Source organism: Salvelinus alpinus, chromosome 1 (genome assembly GCF_045679555.1).
Source record: "Salvelinus alpinus chromosome 1, SLU_Salpinus.1, whole genome shotgun sequence".
Taxonomy (NCBI): Eukaryota; Metazoa; Chordata; class Actinopteri; order Salmoniformes; family Salmonidae; genus Salvelinus; species Salvelinus alpinus.
Genome location: NC_092086.1, coordinates 101,886,252 through 101,904,298, shown reverse-complemented (window position 1 = coordinate 101,904,298; position 18,047 = coordinate 101,886,252).

The following is an 18,047-nucleotide window of genomic DNA, read 5'->3' as shown; positions in this document are numbered from 1 at the left end:
TATACAACAGTCTATTCCAAAGTCTCACCATTCACGCTCACATCACAGGGTTCCCAGCCTATGTCCCCTGTTATTGCAAGTATAGGTGCAAACTTGTGGACACCTAAAAGGTAACGTACTGCTCTGTTATGAACGTGTTCATTTTAAAAATACCTCTAAGCACCCCACACTCCTGCTGAATAGTCTAGAACAGGGCACACGCATGTCTGATACAGTTTGGAATACGTGGCAAAACCAAGATGTTTGAGTGTTTTGGTATCACAATTCCAGTGGGTCAGAAGTTCACATACACTAAGTTGACTGTGCCTTTAAACAGCTTGGAAAATTCCAGAAAATTATGTCATGACTTTAGATGCTTCTGAAAGGCTAATTGACATCATTTGAGTCAATTGGACGTGTACCTGTATATGTATTTCAAGGGCTACCTTCAAACTCAGTGCCTCTTTGCGTGACATCATGGAAAATCAAAAGAATTCAGCCAAGATGTAAAAAATTAATAATTGTTGACCTCCACAAGTCTTTTTCATCCTTGGGAGCAATTACAAACAATAGTACGCAAGTATAAACACCATGAGACCACACAGCCGTCATACCGCTCAGGAAGGAGACACGTTCTCTCTCCTAGAGATGAACGTATGACGGTGCGAAAAGTGCAAATAAATCTCAGAACAACAGCAAAGGACCTTGTGAAGGTGCTGGAGGAAACAGGTACAAAAGTATCTATATCCACAGCAAAGCGAGTCCTATATTGACATAACCTGAAAGGCCACTCAGCAAGGAAGAAGCCATTGCTCCAAAACCGCCATAAAAAAGCCAGACCACGGTTTGCAACTGCACATGGGGACAAAGATCGTACTTTTTGGAGAAATGTCCTCTGGTCTCTCTGGTCTGACAAAAATATAACTTTATGGCCATAATGACCATTGTTATGTTTGGAGGAAAAAGGGGGATGCTTGCAAGCCGAAGAACACCATTCCAACCGTGAAGCACGGAGATGGCAGCGTCATGTTGTGGGTGTGCTTTGCTGCAGGAGGGACTGGTGCACTTCACAAAATAGATGACATCATGAGGAGGAAAATTATGAGGATATATTGAAGCAACATCTCAAGACATCAGTCAGGAAGTTAAAGCTTGGTCGCAAATGGGTCTTCCAACGGGACAATGACCCCAAGCATACTTCCAAAGTTGTGGCAAAATGGCTTAAGGACAACAAAGTCAAGGTATTGGAGTGGCCATCACAAAGCCCTTACTTCGATCCTATAGAAAATTTGTCGGCAGAACTGAAAAAGTGTGTGCGAGCAAGGAGGCCTACAAACCTGACTCCGTTACAACAGAGTGGGAAGCTTGTGGAAGGCTACCCGAAATGTTTGACCCAAGTTAAACAATTTCAAATCAATGCTACCAATTACGAATTGAGTGTATGTAAACTTCTGACCCACTGGGAATGTAAATCATTCGCTGAAATAAATCATTCGCTATACTATTATTCTGACATTTCACATTCTTAAAATAAAGTGGTGATCTTAACGGACCTAAGACAGTTAACGTTTACTAGGATTAAACGTCAGGAATTGTGAAAAACTGAGTTTAAATGTATTTGGCTAAGGTGTATGTAAATTTACGACTTTAACTGTATATACAGTAGGGCAGCAGCCTCTGAAGTCCAGGCTAGATAACTGGGTGGTAGACAGCTAGAAACAGTAACTAAGTTCAGGGCAGGGTACTAGGCGGAGGCAGGTTAGTGGTGACTATTTAACAGTCTAATGGTCTGGAGATAGAAGTTGTTTTTCAGTCTCTTGGTCCGAGCTTTGATGCACCTGTACTTTCTTTGTGCTGTGTGTGTTTGTATGTGTGTGCTTGTGCGTGCGCATTGGTCTGTGTAAAGCAGGAAGTGCTGCTCTGTTTGGATTTGTGGTTTCCCTGGGTTTGCTACTGCTGCAGGTCTCCGGATGATTAAGGATACATTTGTGATGCATTAGGACTGCATTAGGACCATAGCTGCTGTGCTCCATAGATTACAGGGTCACCAACCCTATGGAGACTGTACGTCAGTGGGCGAGTGGGACATTCTGTGTGAGAGCTAGCTCCAACTCACTGCTCATCTCATTCATGCATTTGTCTTATCTCCCAAATTCAGTGCAGCTGTGCATGATTCTGATTTTTATTAATTATTATAACTACATAGGGTTGTAGTAATAGATTTATGATATGGTACTTTAGAAAATGACTCATGACTCATTCTCTCCTGAAGACATGTGTCTTACAAAACATGTTGTTTGGGCGTGAGTACCATTTCCCAGTAACAGTCTAGCAGCCTGTGGAAAGACTGGGCCCTACATGTTAACATTCTCAGATTCATCCTGCTCTCACTGGTCGTCTGAGCGCAGAGCCTATTATAAATATTTGAGGGGAACTGTTGACATGAAGATAACACTGACAAATTGAGTTAACATTTTGGTCATAGATTAGTGCTTATGTGCGGGGGCGTGAGGGCCTGAACCGCACCACAGGTCTCAGCAGCAGGAACATGTTCAGTCTTGTCCCAGTCTTGTCCATCCTGAGGTACTTGGTATGGGGTGATATCAAATCTCCCTCTAGTCCCAACTTTAACAGATAATTTGAATCGTGTTAATTATAAATGTGATTGATGTAATATTTGAGCTATTTTGCAATATTTGTACAATTTCTTTAAAGTATTTCTACCACCCACTGACATCACATTTCAGCAAGTATTTCGATAATTACAATGGTCGTCATTGTCCGGTTGGAGTGTCATTAGTTGTGGTTTTGAGTCCCAATATAAAGCTCTATTCATTCAATAAATAGTGGAAACTGGGTTCCAGGCATACGCCATGAACAGAATCCTATTTCAATGCAATAATATTTGAATAATTATGCAGCTGTGTTTCTTTTTATTTCATACAGTAACCATTGTTTGATTTGATATCAGGAATCCAAACAGGCTGCATTCTTTTATTCTCTGAGTGGGTGAGTCTTTGTTTGTACTATCATCAGTCACATGTCCATCAGTCTAGGCAGAGAATGAAGATCAATTGGGGAAAGCCAAAGATGCAAGATTACAGCGTTCTGTGAGCTCTCCGATGACACAACAGTGGTAGGCCTGATCACCGACAACGATGAGACAGCCTATAGGGAGGAGGTCAGAGACCTGACCGTGTGGTGCAAGGACAACAACCTCTCCCTCAATGTGATCAAGACAAAGGAAATTATTGTGGACTACAGGAAAAGGAGGACCGAGCACGCCCCCATTCTCATCGACAGGGCTGTAGTGGAGCAGGTTGAGAGCTTCAAGTTCCTTGGCGTCCACATCACCAACAAACTAACATGGTCAAAGCACACCAAGACAGTTGTGAAGAGGGCACGACAAAACCTACTCCCCCTCAGCAGACTGAAAAGATTTGGCATGGATCCTCAGATCTTCAAAAGGTTCTACAGCTGCACCATTGAAAGCATCCTGACGCGTTGCATCACTACCTGGTATGGCCACTGCTCGGCCTCTGACCGCAAGGCATTACAGAGGGTAGCGTGTACGGCCCAGTACATCACTGGGGCCAAGCTTCCTGCCATCCAAGACATCTATACCAGGTGGTGTCAGAGGAAGGCCCTAAAAATTGGCAAGACTCCAGCCATCCTAGTCATAGACTGTCCTCTCTGCTACCGCACGGCATGCGGTACCGGAGCGCCAAGTCTAGGTCCAAGAGGCTTCTAAACAGCTTCTACCCCTCAAAGGGCTACCCAGACTATTTCCACTGCCCCCCCTCCTTTACGCTGCTACTCTCTGTTATTATATATGTATGGTCATTTTAATAACTCTACCTACATGTACATAGTACCTCAGTTACCTTGACTAACCGGTGCCCCCACATATTGACTCTGTACCGGTACCCCCTGTATATAGCCTCGCTATTGTTATTTTACTACTGCTCTCAAATTATTTGTTACTTTTATTTATTTATCTTTTTAGGTATTTTTCTTAACCCTTCTGCTTAACCCTCCTGTTCCAGTCAAATTGGACCGATTTACAAGTTTTCTCTCTTAAAAATGTAGTTAATTTAATCTGATTGTCATAAGGTTCCAGGACTTTGTCCACACAGGGCATCTGAACACACAAAATACATTTTGATGATTTTCATTACATTACATTTTGGGTGAACACCTGTGGTGTTCCGGGTGAAAAATGACCGGTCATTAGAAATTAAAGGGTGAGACTACAATTAGTGTATAAAATTGAGTTCAGGCACATGCTCATTCATCAGATGGACACACTTCCTCTCCCAGGCCCCCACATGCATGTGTGTTTGAGCACACACACGCACACACCTCACTCCCCTTCTTGGCTTCTATGGCAAACTTTCCCCAATAGAATCTTTCCCCCACGAGAACCACACCTGTTGGCATTCTGAAAAACAATAGCAACATTGTTTCAATAATATATACAGTTGAAGTCGGAAGTTTACATACACCTTAGCCAAATACATTTAAACTCAGTTTTTCACAATTCCTGACATTTAATCCTAGTAATGTAAGAGGTGCGTGACTGGCTGCAGGGAAGTCAGGTGCAGGAGAGCAGAACTGGGTAATAACCGGAGCAGTTTAATAAGCAAAACCAACGGCACCCAGAACAACAAAATATGGGTACAAAATACCCCGTCGCGAACCAGTCAGAGTGCACAAACACTTTACAACAAACAATTTCACACACAGACATGGGGGGAACAGAGGGTTAAATACACGACAAGTAATGAGGGAATGTAAACCAGGTGTGTGGGAAAACAAGACAAAACAAATGGAAAATGAAAGGTGGATCGGCGATGGCTAGAAGACCGGAGTCGTCGAACGCCGCCCGAACAAGGAGAGGGACCGACTTCGGCGGAAGTCGTGACAGTACCCCCCCTTGAGGCGAGGCTCCAGCAGCGCGCCGACTAGGCCTCGGAGACGACCCGGAGGGCGAGGTGCAGGGCGATCCGGACGGAGACGGTGGAACTCCCGCAGCATTGAAGGGTCCAACACGTCCTCCACCGGAACCCAGCATCTCTCCTCCGGACCGTACCCCTCCCACTCCACGAGGTACTGAAGGCTCCTCGCCCGACGCCTTGAATCCAGTATGGAGCGAACGGAATACGCCGGAGCCCCCTCGATGTCCAGAGGGGGCGGAGGAACCTCCCACACCTCAGACCCTTGGAGCGGGCCAGCCACCACCGGCCTGAGGAGAGACACATGGAACGAGGGGTTAATACGGTAATCGGGGGGAAGCTGTAACCTGTAACTAACCTCGTTCAGTCTCCTCAGGACTTTAAATGGCCCCACAAACCGCGGCCCCAGCTTCCGGCAGGGCAGGCAGAGGGGCAGGTTTTGGGTCGAGAGCCAGACCCGGTCCCCCGGTGCGAACACCGGGGCCTCACTGCGGCTTTCTGGCGCAGCACGGCCCGCTGAAGGTGAACATGAGCGGCGTCCCATGTCTCCTCCGCGCGCCTGAACCAGTTGTCCACCGCAGGAGCCTCGATCTGACTCTGATGCCAAGGCGCCAGAAACGGCTGGTACCCCAGTACGCACTGGAAGGGGGAGAGGTTAGTGGAGGAGTGGCGGAGCGAGTTCTGGGCCATCTCTGCCCAGGGCACGAACGCCGCCCACTCCCCCCGGCCGGTCCTGGCAATAAGACCTCAGAAATCTACCCACATCCTGGTTAACTCTCTCCACCTGCCCGTTACTCTCGGGGTGAAAACCCGAGGTAAGGCTGATCGAGACCCCCAGACGTACCATGAATGCCCTCCAGTCCCTCGAAGTGAACTGGGGACCCCGATCAGACACTATATCCTCAGGCACCCCGTAGTGCCGGAAGACGTGTGTAAACAAGTCCTCCACAGTCTGTAGGGCCGTAGGGAGACCGGGCGACGACAGGACTTGGAAAAACGGTCCACAACGACCAGGATCGTGGTGTTACCCTGTGAGGGAGGAAGATCGGTAAGGAAATCAACCGACAGGTGCGACCAAGGCCGTTGTGGAACGGGTAAGGTGTGTAGCTTACCTCTGGGCAGGTGTCTAGGAGCCTTACACTGGGCGCACACCGAGCAGGAGGAAACATAAACCCTCACGTCCTTAGCCAAAGTGGGCCACCAGTACTTCCAACTCAGACAGCGCACCGTTCGACCGATGCCTAGATGACCAGAGGAGGGTGACGTGTGGGCCCAATAGATCAGCCGGTCACAGACAGCAGACAGAACGTACAGACACCCAGCGGGACACTGGAGGGGAGCGGGCTCTGCACGCAACGCCTGCTCAATGTCCGCGTCCAGCTCCCACACTACCGGCGCCACCAGGCAGGAGGCCGGGAGTATGGGTGTGGGATCCTTGGGCCGCTCCTCTGTGTCATACAGCCGGGACAGTGCGTCTGCCTTCACGTTCTGGGAACCTGGTCTGTAAGAAATGGTGAAAGCAAAACGGGTGAAAAACATGGCCCACCTTGCCTGGCGAGTGTTCAGTCTCCTCGCTGCCCGGATGTACTCCAGATTGAGGTGGTCAGTCCAGATGAGAAAAGGGTGTTTAGCCTCCTCAAGCCAAGCCATGCCTTCAACGCCTTGATGACAGCCAACAGCTCCTGGTCCCCCACGTCATAGTTTTGCTACGCCGGGCTGAGCTTCTTCGAGAAGGCACAGGGGTGGAGCTTCGGTGGCGTACCCGAGCGCTGAGAGAGCCCGGCTCCTATTCCAGCCTCGGACGCGTTCACCTCCACTATGAACGCCAAAGAGGGATCCGGATGGGCCAGCACGGGAGCCGAGGTAAACAGAGTCCTCAGGTGACCAAAAGCCCTGTCCGCCTCAGCCGACCACTGCAAACATACCGGGGCCCCCTTCAGCAGTGAGGTAATGGGAGCCGCTACCTGACCAAAACCCCGGATAAACCTCCAGTAGTAATTGGAAAACACTAGAAACCGCTGCACCTCCTTTACCGTGGTGGGAGTCGGCCAATTATGCACGGCTGAAATGCGGTCACTCTCCATCTCCACCCCTGAGGTGGAAATGCGGTACCCTAGGAAGGACACAGACTGCTGGACGAACAGACATTTCTCAGCCTTGACGTACAGGTCATGCTCCAACAGTCGACTCAAGCACCCTGCGCACCAGGGACACATGCTCGGCACGTGCAGCGGAGGATATCAGAATGTCATCAATATACACCACTACACCCTGCCCGTGCAGGTCCCTGAAAATCTCGTCTACAAAGGCTTGGAAGACTGATGGAGCATTCATCAACCCGTACGGCATGACGAGGTACTCATAGTGCCCTGAGGTAGTACTGAACGTCGTCTTCCACTCGTCTCCCTCCCGGATACGCACCAGGTTGTAAGTGCTCCTGAGATTAAGTTTGGTGAAGAAGTGCGCCCCGTGCATTGACTCAATCTCTGTGGCTATGAGCGGTAGCGGGTAACTGTACCTCACAGTGATCTGGTTTAGGCCTCGATAGTCAATACACGTGCACAGACCTCCCTTCTTCTTCACAAAAAATAAACTTGAGGAGGCGGGTGAAGTAGAGGCCCGAATTAACCCCTGACGCAGGGATTCGGAGACATATGTTTCCATAGCCACCGTCTCCGCCTGTGACAGTGGATACATGTGACTCCTGGGAAGTGCGGCGTCTACCAGGAGATTTATCACACAATCCCCCCAACGATGGGGTGGTAATTGAGTCGCCCTCTTTTTGGAGGAGGCGAGAGCGAAGTCGGAATATTCGAGGGGAATGCACACGGTGGAGACCTGGTCTGGAATTTCCACCGTAGTAGCACCAACGGAAACCCCTAAACACCTCCCCGAGCACACTCACGACCACCCCGTGAGAGCCCTCCATTTCCATGAAACAGTGGGGTCATGACAAGCTAACCAGGGTAGGCCTAGCACCACGAGAAACGCAGGAGAGTCAATGAGGAAGAGACTGATTCTCTCCTTGTGACCCCCCTGCATCACCATGCCCAGAGGAGCGGTGGCCTCCCTAATCAACCCCGACCCTAATGGTCGACTGTCTAAGGCGTGAACTGGGAAGGGCATAGCCACTGGAACAATGGGGATCCATAAACTATGGGCGAATGATCTGTCTATAAAATTCCCAGCCGCGCCTGTATCGACGAGCCTTATGCTGGGAATGCGGGGAAAACTCAGGAAAAGTATCATACAAGAACACGTGTGCAACAGAGGGCTCTGGGTGAGAATGGTGCCTTCTCACCTGGTGTGACGCCAGAGTGCCCTGTCTGCTGCCTCGATCCCCAGAGGAACCAACCCGGCACCGTCCGGAAGTGTGACCTCTGCGGCCACAGATGGTGCACGAGACGGAACCTCCTCCGGTCTCCCTGAGCGCAGCACCCCCCAGCTCCATGGGCATCGGAGCGGTGGTGCTGGAGGATGGAACCCGACAGACCCCACTCTGGACGTCCGCGGGTAGCAAGCAGGTTATCCAACCGAATGGACAGGTCCACCAGCTGGTTGAAGTTGAGCGTGGTGTCCTGCAGGCCAACTCCCGACGGACGTCCTCGCGCAAACTGCAGTGATAGTGGTCGATCAGGGCCCTGTTGTTCCATCCCGCGCCAGGGGCCAGGGTCCGAAAGTCCATTGCGAACTCCTGGCGCTCCTCGTCCCCTGCCTCAGATGGAAGAGACGTTCCTTGGGTCAAACGCTTCGAGTAGCCTTCCACAAGCTTCCCACAATAAGTTGGGTGAATTTTGGCCCATTCCTCCTGACAGAGCTGGTGTAACTGAGTCAGATTTGTAGGCCTCCTTGTTCGCATATGCTTTTTCAGTTCTGCCCACACATTTTCTATAGGATTGAGGTCAGGGCTTTGTGATCACCCTCCAATACCTTGACTTTGTTGTCCTTAAGCCATTTTGCCACAACTTTGGAAGTATGCTTGGGGTCATTGTCCATTTGGAAGACCCATTTGCGACCAAGCTTTAACTTCCTGACTGATGTCTTGAGAGGTTGCTTCAAAATATACTCATCATTTTCCTTCTCATGATGCCATCTATTTTGTGAAGTGCACCAGTCCCTCCTGCAGCAAAGCACCCCCACAACATGATGTTAACACCCCTGTGCTTCACAGTTGGGATGGTGTTCTTCGGCTTGCAAGCCTCCCCCTTTTTCCTTCAAACGTAGCGATGGTCACTATGGCCAGACAGTTCTATTTGTGTTTCATCAGACCAGAGGACATTTCTCCAAAAAGTACAATCTTTGTCCCCATGTGCAGTTGCAAACCGTAGTCTTGCGTTTTTATGGAGGTTTTGGAGCAGTGGCTTCTTCCTTGCTGAGTGGCCTTTCAGGTTATGTCAATATAGGACTCGTTTTACTGTGGATATAGATACTTTTGTACCTGTTTCCTCCAGCATTTTCACAAGTTCCTTTGCTGTTGTTCTGGGATTGGTTTGCAATTTTCACACCAAAGTTCGTTCATCTCTAGGAGACAGAACGGTTCTCCTTCATGAGCGGTATGACAGCTGTGTGGTCCCATGATGTTTATACTTGCGTACTATTGTTTGTACAGATGAACGTGGTACCTTCAGGCGTTTGGAAATTGCTCCCAAGGATGAACCAGACTTGTGGAGGTTTACAATTCTTTTTCTGACGTCTGGCTGATTTCTTTTGATTTTCACATGATGTCAAGCGAAGAGGCATTGAGTTTGAAGGTAGGCCTTGAAATACAACCACAGGTACACCTCCAATTGACTCAAATGATGTCAATTAGACTATCAGAAGCTTCTAAAGCCATGACATAATTTTCAGGAATTTTCCAAGCTGTTTAAAGGCACAGAACTTCGTGTATGTACATTTCTGACCCACTGGAATTGTGATACAGTGAATTATAAGTGAAATAATCTGTCTGTAAACAATTGTTGGAAAAATTACTTGTGTCATGCACAAAGTAGGTGTCCTTACCGACTTGCCAAAACTATAGTTTGTTAACAAGAAATGTGTGTAGTGGTTTAAAAACTAGTTTTAATGACTCCAACCTGTGTGTATGTAAACTTCTGGCTTCAACTGTATATAAAGATTTTTTGAAGCCTTTGCTCACAATTCATTCTGTGGCTATCATATCTTTGATCATGACACTGGTGAGGAGGAGAGAGTCCTTGTTAAACGTTGACACAAAGTAGTCTGTGATAAATAGAACAATATGTTTCATCTGAGTATTTGTTATCATCAAAAGAATCCATACATGATGCTTTTTTTTACTTAAAAAAAGGTTAATGGTCAATGAGGCCTACAGGCCAGAAATAGCAAATAGAAGTTCTAAACTTATAATGTTCACAAGAACTTAAGTTGGTAAAAATATCTAACACAACATTAGGTGATAATATATGTATTATTATGGATTTATAATCAGCTATAATGGGGCGGTCATTTTGGACCGGGAACACAGAATTAATTAACATGAAATGAACACAACAGGAGGGTTAAAACTGCGTAGTTGGTTAAGGGCTAGTAAGTAAGCATTTCACTGTACGGTTTGATTTGATTTGATTTTCTCTCTAAACCTCCAAGAGCAGCTGAACTGAATCTGTCACCCAGAGTGGAACTGGCCAAAGGTTACAGTGTGTTGATTCCTCCATGTTATCCCCATGATGGAAAATGGGAAACCTACTGTCAGCTCATCGTTAAGGTCATTTAAGGTCATTTGGCAGTGCATTGGTCAGTGGGTGTTAGAAATGATTTCATATTAGGCCAGTTGTATGCTAATGTCTCCATACAGTGCATTCGGAAAGTATTCAAACCACTTTACTTTTTCCACATTTTGTTACGTTACAGCCTTATTCTACAATGGATATTTCCCATAAAGAAAAAGAATAAACTGTTTTTTAAATTTATTTTCAAATCTATTTAAAATATAAAACAGAAATACCTTAAGTACTCAGACCCTTTGCTATGAGACCCGAAATTGAGCTCAGGTGCATCCTGTTTCCATTGATCGTCCTTGAGATGTTTCTACAACTTGATTCCACCTGTGGTAAATTCAGTTGATTGGACATGATTTGGAAAGGATCACACCTTTCTATATAAGGTCCCACAGTTGACCGTGCATTTCAGAGCAAAAAGCAAGCAATGAGGTCGGAGGAATTGTCCGTAGGGCTCTGAGACAGGATTGTGTCGAGCCACAGATCTGGGGAAGGGTACCATCAAATGTCTCCAAGAACACAGTGGGCTCCATCATTCTTAAATGGAAGTAGTTTGGAACCACCAAGACTCTATCGAGAGCTGAGCGCCGGACCAAACTGAGCAATCAAGGGAGAAGGGCCTTGGTCAGGGAGGTGACCTTATGGTCACTCTGAGAGAGCTCCAGAGTTCCTCTGTGGAGATGGGAGAACCTTCCAGAAGGACAACCATCGTTGCTGCACTCATTCAGGCCTTTATGGTAGAGTGGCCAGACGGAAGCCACACCTCCGTAAAAGGCATATGACAGGCCTCTTGGAATTTGCCAAAGGCAGCTAAAGCACTCAGACCATGAGAAACAAGATTCTCTTGTCTGATGAAACCGCGATTGAACTCTTTGGCCTGAATGCAAAGCATCACGTCTGGAGGAAACCTGGCACCATCCCTAGGGTGAAGCATGGTGATGTTGTTCAGCGGCAGAGACTGGGAGTCAGGATCGAGGGAAAGATGAACGGAGCAAAGTACAGAGAAATCCTTGATGAAAACCTGTTCCAGAGGTGTGGAACTGACCTGATACCCTCCCCAAGCCCAAATATTAAAAATGATGCTATTAAAAAAATTGTGCAGGGCATCAACTCTTCATTTAACGGATTACAGTTTGAATCGGACAACAGCCAATCAAATTGTGCCAGCTGAGAGAAAGTTGTGCGTGGCAGTGCAGAGGAACGTCGGCGGGTGAATTCAGATGGAGCCCTTGGAAAGACGATATATAGACGGATATATAGACAACGCTGTATCAACAAAAAACGGATTGCAACTTGCAAAACATGCGGGAAGAAACTTACAGACGGAGGCGCAACAATTTCCAACTTTGTTCGACATTTGAAGCTGCACAAAGAACGGTAAGTCATGGCTAATATAGCCGACAGCTATATAATTTATAACTTTACTAGTGTAGCATGTAGGCTAACGTAACGTTAAATTAATGAGCCTCCACACAGTCAGTCAGTGTGGGAACGTGATCATTGCACCCAAGATTGAGCTACAACTGGTAGCCTAAATCCTGCCTGATGTTACTGCTGTTCCTAAAACCATTGACATACGTTAGCCTACTGTAACCACACAGAGTGCGTGTGTGTGTGTGTTAAGGTTGGGCGATTGTGTACAAGCCTACATCGCCCGATTGTGCCCCATAGCGATCCTCGATAATCGATCACTAGTGGGGGGGGGGGGGGGGTCTTTCTCATGGCTACCCATGTATTTCCATGGAAATATAACATTTATTTGGAAAGTAATAAATATCTAGATATTTTTTAAAAGCATTCATGATTTGCGTAAATGTAATATACTAACTATTACTCTTGTTAAAAATATGAAATGGTATTACATTTGGTGAAGAGCATATTATGACTTGTTTAGGACTCGAAACTCAAAGTTTAGGACTTGTCTTGACTTGATACTTGACGGTCTTGACTTGAGACTTGACTCGGACTTGCCTGTCTTGACTTGGGACTTGACTTGAGAGCTAAGACTTGAGACTTACTTGTGACTTGTAAAACAATGACTTGGTCCCACCTCTGTCCAGAGCACTCAGGGCTTCAGACTGGGGCAAAGGTTGACCTTCCAACAGGACAACGACCCTAAGCACACAGCCAAGAGAATGCAGGAGTGGCTTCGAGACAAGTCTCTGAATGTCCTTGAGTGGCCCAGCCAGACCCCGGACTTGAACCCGATCGAACATCTCTGGAGAGACCTGAAAATAGCTGTGTAACGACGCTCCCCATCCAACCTGACAGAGCTTGAGAGGATCTGCAGAGAAGATTGGGGAAAAACTCTCCAAATACAGGTGTGCGAAGCTTGTAGCGTCATACCAAGAAGACTTGATGCTGTAATCGCTTACAAACGTGCTTCAACAAAGTAAGAGTAATGTGATATTTCAATTTCTGTGGTGTAAAGCTCGCCACTATTGGACTCTGGAGCAGTGGAAATCCGTTCTCTGGAGGGATGAATCACGCTTCACCATCTGGCAGTCCAACGGACTAATCTGGGTTTGGCGGATGCCAGGAGACCGCTACCTGCCCGAATGCATAGTGCCAACTGTAAAGTTTGGTGGAGGAGGAATAATGTTCTGGGGCTGTTTTACATGGTCCAGAGAAGGGAAATCTTAATGCTACAGCATACAATGATATTCTAGATGATTCTGTGCTTCCAACTTTGTGGCAACAGTTTGGGGAAGGCCCTTTCCTGTTCCAGCACAGCAATGCACAGAGCCCTGACCTCAACCCCATCGAATACCTTTGGGATTAATTGCAACACCAACTGCGAGCCAGGCCTAATCACCCAACATCAGTGCTCAATCTCACTAATGTTCTTGTGGCTGAATGGAAGCAAGTCCCCGCAGAAATGCTCCAACATCTAGTGGAAAGACTTCCCAGAAGAGTGCAAGCTGTTATAGCAGCAAAGGGGGGACCAACTCAATATTAATGCCCATGATTTAGGAATGAGATGTTCGACAAGCATGTGTCCACCTACTTTTGGTCATATATAAATCTTACAAAAGTACTGCACCGGGCCTTAACTAATCCTGTATTAGTGGACCGATATAGCCGTTTATAGCTCATCTCACCCCTACCCCAAACATTTTCCCGCTGCTATGATGGCAAACATAACACCTTTTATTCACCCAGTTAGCTCACTCTGGAAAAATAAATTTGGTAACAACTATGCAGTAGAATAACAATAACAGATCAAGAATAAAATGCCAAATACAAAAGTCCCAAAATAACAAGAAGTAATACAAATGTAAAAAATAAATACAACTAAATTGAGATGTACGTACATAAAAGAATATAAAGTATCAAATTAATTAATGAGCAGTTAAGAACAAATTACCGTAACGGTACAGCCAAAACACAAATGCCAAAGAAGGAATTCCAATAAGCCATGAAGAAAGGAAAAATAAATAAAATGGATAAGGAAAACCTTCACAGGAGGGTGAGAGGCCTGTTTTAATGAAGCACTCAGGCCTTATTTCCTGTAAAACATCTGACACGGCAAACTGGCTTTGGTCTGGTGCTACAAATTATGTTTGAAGTGTTAAGAGAGACCCAGGAAGTCCGTGATTGGTCAACTGTCCTGTCACTTAGGTTGTTTGTAACCAGCTGTAAATGTAACAGATTTGTTATATTAACACAATCATTTGTGTGTGTTCGGCCATTGCAAAGTTCCGCCTACATGTTTATTCATGACATGCTTACATTACTTACTTTGGCATATGGCATAGGTATTAATATACATTTTTAATCTCCAGAACAATCTTTGATTTTATCTTATCAAAATCTGATTCAAATCCAGGAATGCAAAGATCTCCAGGGTTCCAGAAATCAAAGTGAAATGAAAGAAAAAAGTGCTTGAGCAGGAGGCCTGTTGCCTTTTGGTAGGCCGTCATTGTAAATAACAATTTGTTCTTGACTGACTTGCCTAGTTAAATAAAGGTTAAATATATATTTATTTTTATATAAATACCTTGTTACAACACAACTGATTGGCTCAGTCACATTAAGAAGAAAATACATTACACAAATGAACTTTTAACAAGGCACACCTGTTAATTGAATTGATTTCCAGGTGACTACTTCATGAGCTGGTTGAGAGACTGCCAAGAGTGTGCAAAGTTGCCATCAAGGCAAAGTGTGTCTACTTTGAAGAATCTCAAATATAACATATATTTTGATTTGTTTAACACTTTTTGGTTACTACATGATTCTATATGTGTTATTTCATAGTTTTAATGTCTTCACTGTTATTCTACAATGTAGAAAATAGTAAAAAATTAAGAAAAACCCTTGAATGAGTAGGTGTGTCCACATTTTTGGACTGGTACTGTATATGTTTTTGCTGTTTGTTCTTTGTTACAGGGCCAAAAATCTCTGTTTTGGATAGTTAACTCTTCGGGTTGTTGTTTGTTTAGTGTTTTACAATTTTCCCAGAAGTGGTTAGATTCTACGGATTATTCATTTACATTGAGCTGATTTCTGACATGCTGTTTCTTCTTTTTCTGTAGTGTATTTCTGTATTGTTTTAGTGATTGACGCCTCTTGCACTGATATGTAATGCCTTACACCGCTGCGCCACTCGGGCCCCCAAGAGATGAGCTATAGGTGTACCTACTGTACGAATACCCTCAAAGCCTACCATTGACTATGTACATACCCAGTGTGTGACAGAGCTGCAGGAGTTGTGACTTGTTTTTGTTGTTTATGTGGTCGTAGTTCTGCCTAAGGGGGCATATGGGGGAGAGAATGCTGTCACCTCCAGGTAGGTGTTAGTCCCCCTGTGTGCTGAGGGTGTCAGGTTCTTGTTCAATTCTGGCGTTTAGGTCGCCACAGACTAGTACATATCCCTGGGCCTGGAAATGATTGATTTCCCCCTCCAGGATGGAGAAGCTGTCTTCATTAATGTATGGGGATTCTAGTGGGGGGATATAGGTAGCACATAGGAGGACATTTGTCTCTGTTAAAATAATTTCCTTTTGAATTTCTAGCCAAATGTAAAATGTTCCTGTTTTGATTAATTTAATAGATAGAGTAAGTTAGATCTGCTCTATACCAAATTAGCATACCACCTGAGCCCCTTCCCTGTTTCACATCTGGTAGTTTTGTGGATGGGACTACAAGCTCTCTGCAACCAGTGGGTTCTTCTCCTCTATACCATGTTTCTTGTAGAATGACAAAATGTCTGTATTTCTGATTTCTTTGGTGAAGTCCAGGTTCCTACTCTTTAGGCCAAAGGCAGATGACCTCAGGCCTTGGATATTCCAGGATGAGATAGTGAAGACTTTGTGTTCCATAAATTGTCCAACGTTGTTAGTCGTGTGGTTTGGCCTCAGTAAGTGTGAGCAGTAAGTGTGAGCAGAGCCTGCTGAGTATCTGGTACATGCCATTGGCTTGGGCTAGTGTAAGAGAGGGGGTTGGGTGTGTTTGCCTGCTCACAGCCTGGGCGTACAGTTGAAGTTGGAAGCTTACATACACTTAGGTTGGAGTCATTAAAACTCGTTATTCAACCACTCCACAAATGTCTTGTTAACAAACTATAGTTTTGGCAAGTCGGTTAGGACATCTACTTTGTGCATGACACAATACATTTTTCCAACAATTGTTTACAGACAGATTATTTCACTCATAATTCATTGTATCATAATTCCAGTGGAACAAAAGTTTACATACTGTACACTAAGTTGACTGTGCCTTTAAACAGCTTGGAAAATTCCAGCAAATTATGTCATGGCTTTAGAAACGTCTGATAGGGTAATTGACATCATTCTAGTCAATTGGAGGTGTACCTGTGGATGTATTTCAAGGCCTACCTTCAAACTCAGTGCCTCTTTGCTTGACATCATGGAAAAATCAAAAGAAATAAGCCAAGACCTCAGAAAAAAATGTGTAGACCTCCACAAGTCTGGTTCATCCTTGGGAGCAATTTCCAAAGGCCTGAAGGTACCACGTTCATCTGTACAAATAATAGTATGCAAGTATAAACACCATGGGACCATGCAGCCATCATACCGCTCAGGAAAGAGACGCGTTCTGTCTCCTAGAGATGAACGTACTTTGGTGCGAAAAGTGCAAATCAATCCCAGAACAACAGCAAAGAAGCTTGTGAAGATGCTGGAGGAAACAGGTACAAAAGTATCTATATCCACAGTAAAACAAGCCCTATATCGACATAACCTGAAAGGCCACTCAGCAAGGAAGAAGCCACTGCTCCAAAACCGTCATAAAAAAGCCAGACTACGGTTTGCAACTGCACTTGGGGACAAAGATCGTACTTTTTGGAGAAATGTCCTCCGGTCTGATGAAAAAATATATAACTGTTTGGCCATAATGACCATCGTTATGTTTGGAGTCGGAAGGGGGAGACTTGTGCAAGGCGAAGAACACCATCCCAACCGTGAAGCACGGGGGTGGCAGCATCATGTTGTGGGGGTGCTTTGCTGCAGGAGGGACTGGTGCACTTCACGAAATGGATGGCATCATCAGGAGGAAAATTATGTGGATATATTGAAGCAACATCTCAAGACATCAGTCAGGAAGTTAAAGCTTGGTCGCAAATGGGTCTTCCAAATGGACAATGACCCCAAGCATACTTCCAAAGTTGTGGCAAAATGGCTTAAGGACAACAAAGTCAAGGTATTGGAGTGGCCATCACAAAGCCCTGACCTCAATCTTATAGAAAATTTGTGGGCAGAACTGAAAAAGCGTGTGTGAGCAAGGAGGCCTACAAACCTGACTCAGTTACTTCAGCTCTGTCAGGAGGAATGGGCCAAAATTCACCCAACTTATTGTGGAAGGCTACCCGAAACGTTTGACTCAAGTTAAACAATTTGAAGGCAATGCTACCAAATACTAATTGAGTGTATGTAAACTTCTGACACACTGGGAATGTGATGAAAGAAATAAAAGCTGAAATAAATAAGTCTCTCTACTGTTATTCTGTCATTTCACATTCTTAAAATAAAGTGGTGATCCTAACTGACCTAAGACAGGGAATTTATACTAGGATTAAATGTCAGGAATTGTGAAAAACTGAGTTGAAATGTATTTGGCTAAGGTGTATGTAAACTTCCGACTTCAGCTGTATGTGTGACTTTCATGTTGAGGCCCTCTTTGCGGGAGTGGGGGGCAGGAGGGGCATAGGTCTGATCTGAGTGGGCCTATATGGGGTGTGGGCATGGTCTCTCTCTCTTCGTCTCTCTCTCTCTCTCTCTCTCTCTCTCTCTCTCTCTCTCTCTCTCTCTCTCTCTCTCTCTCTCTCTCTCTCTCTCTCTCTCTCTCTCTCTCTCTCTCTCTCTCTCTCTCTCTCTCTCTCTCTCTCTCTCTCTCTCTCTCTCTCTCTCTCTCT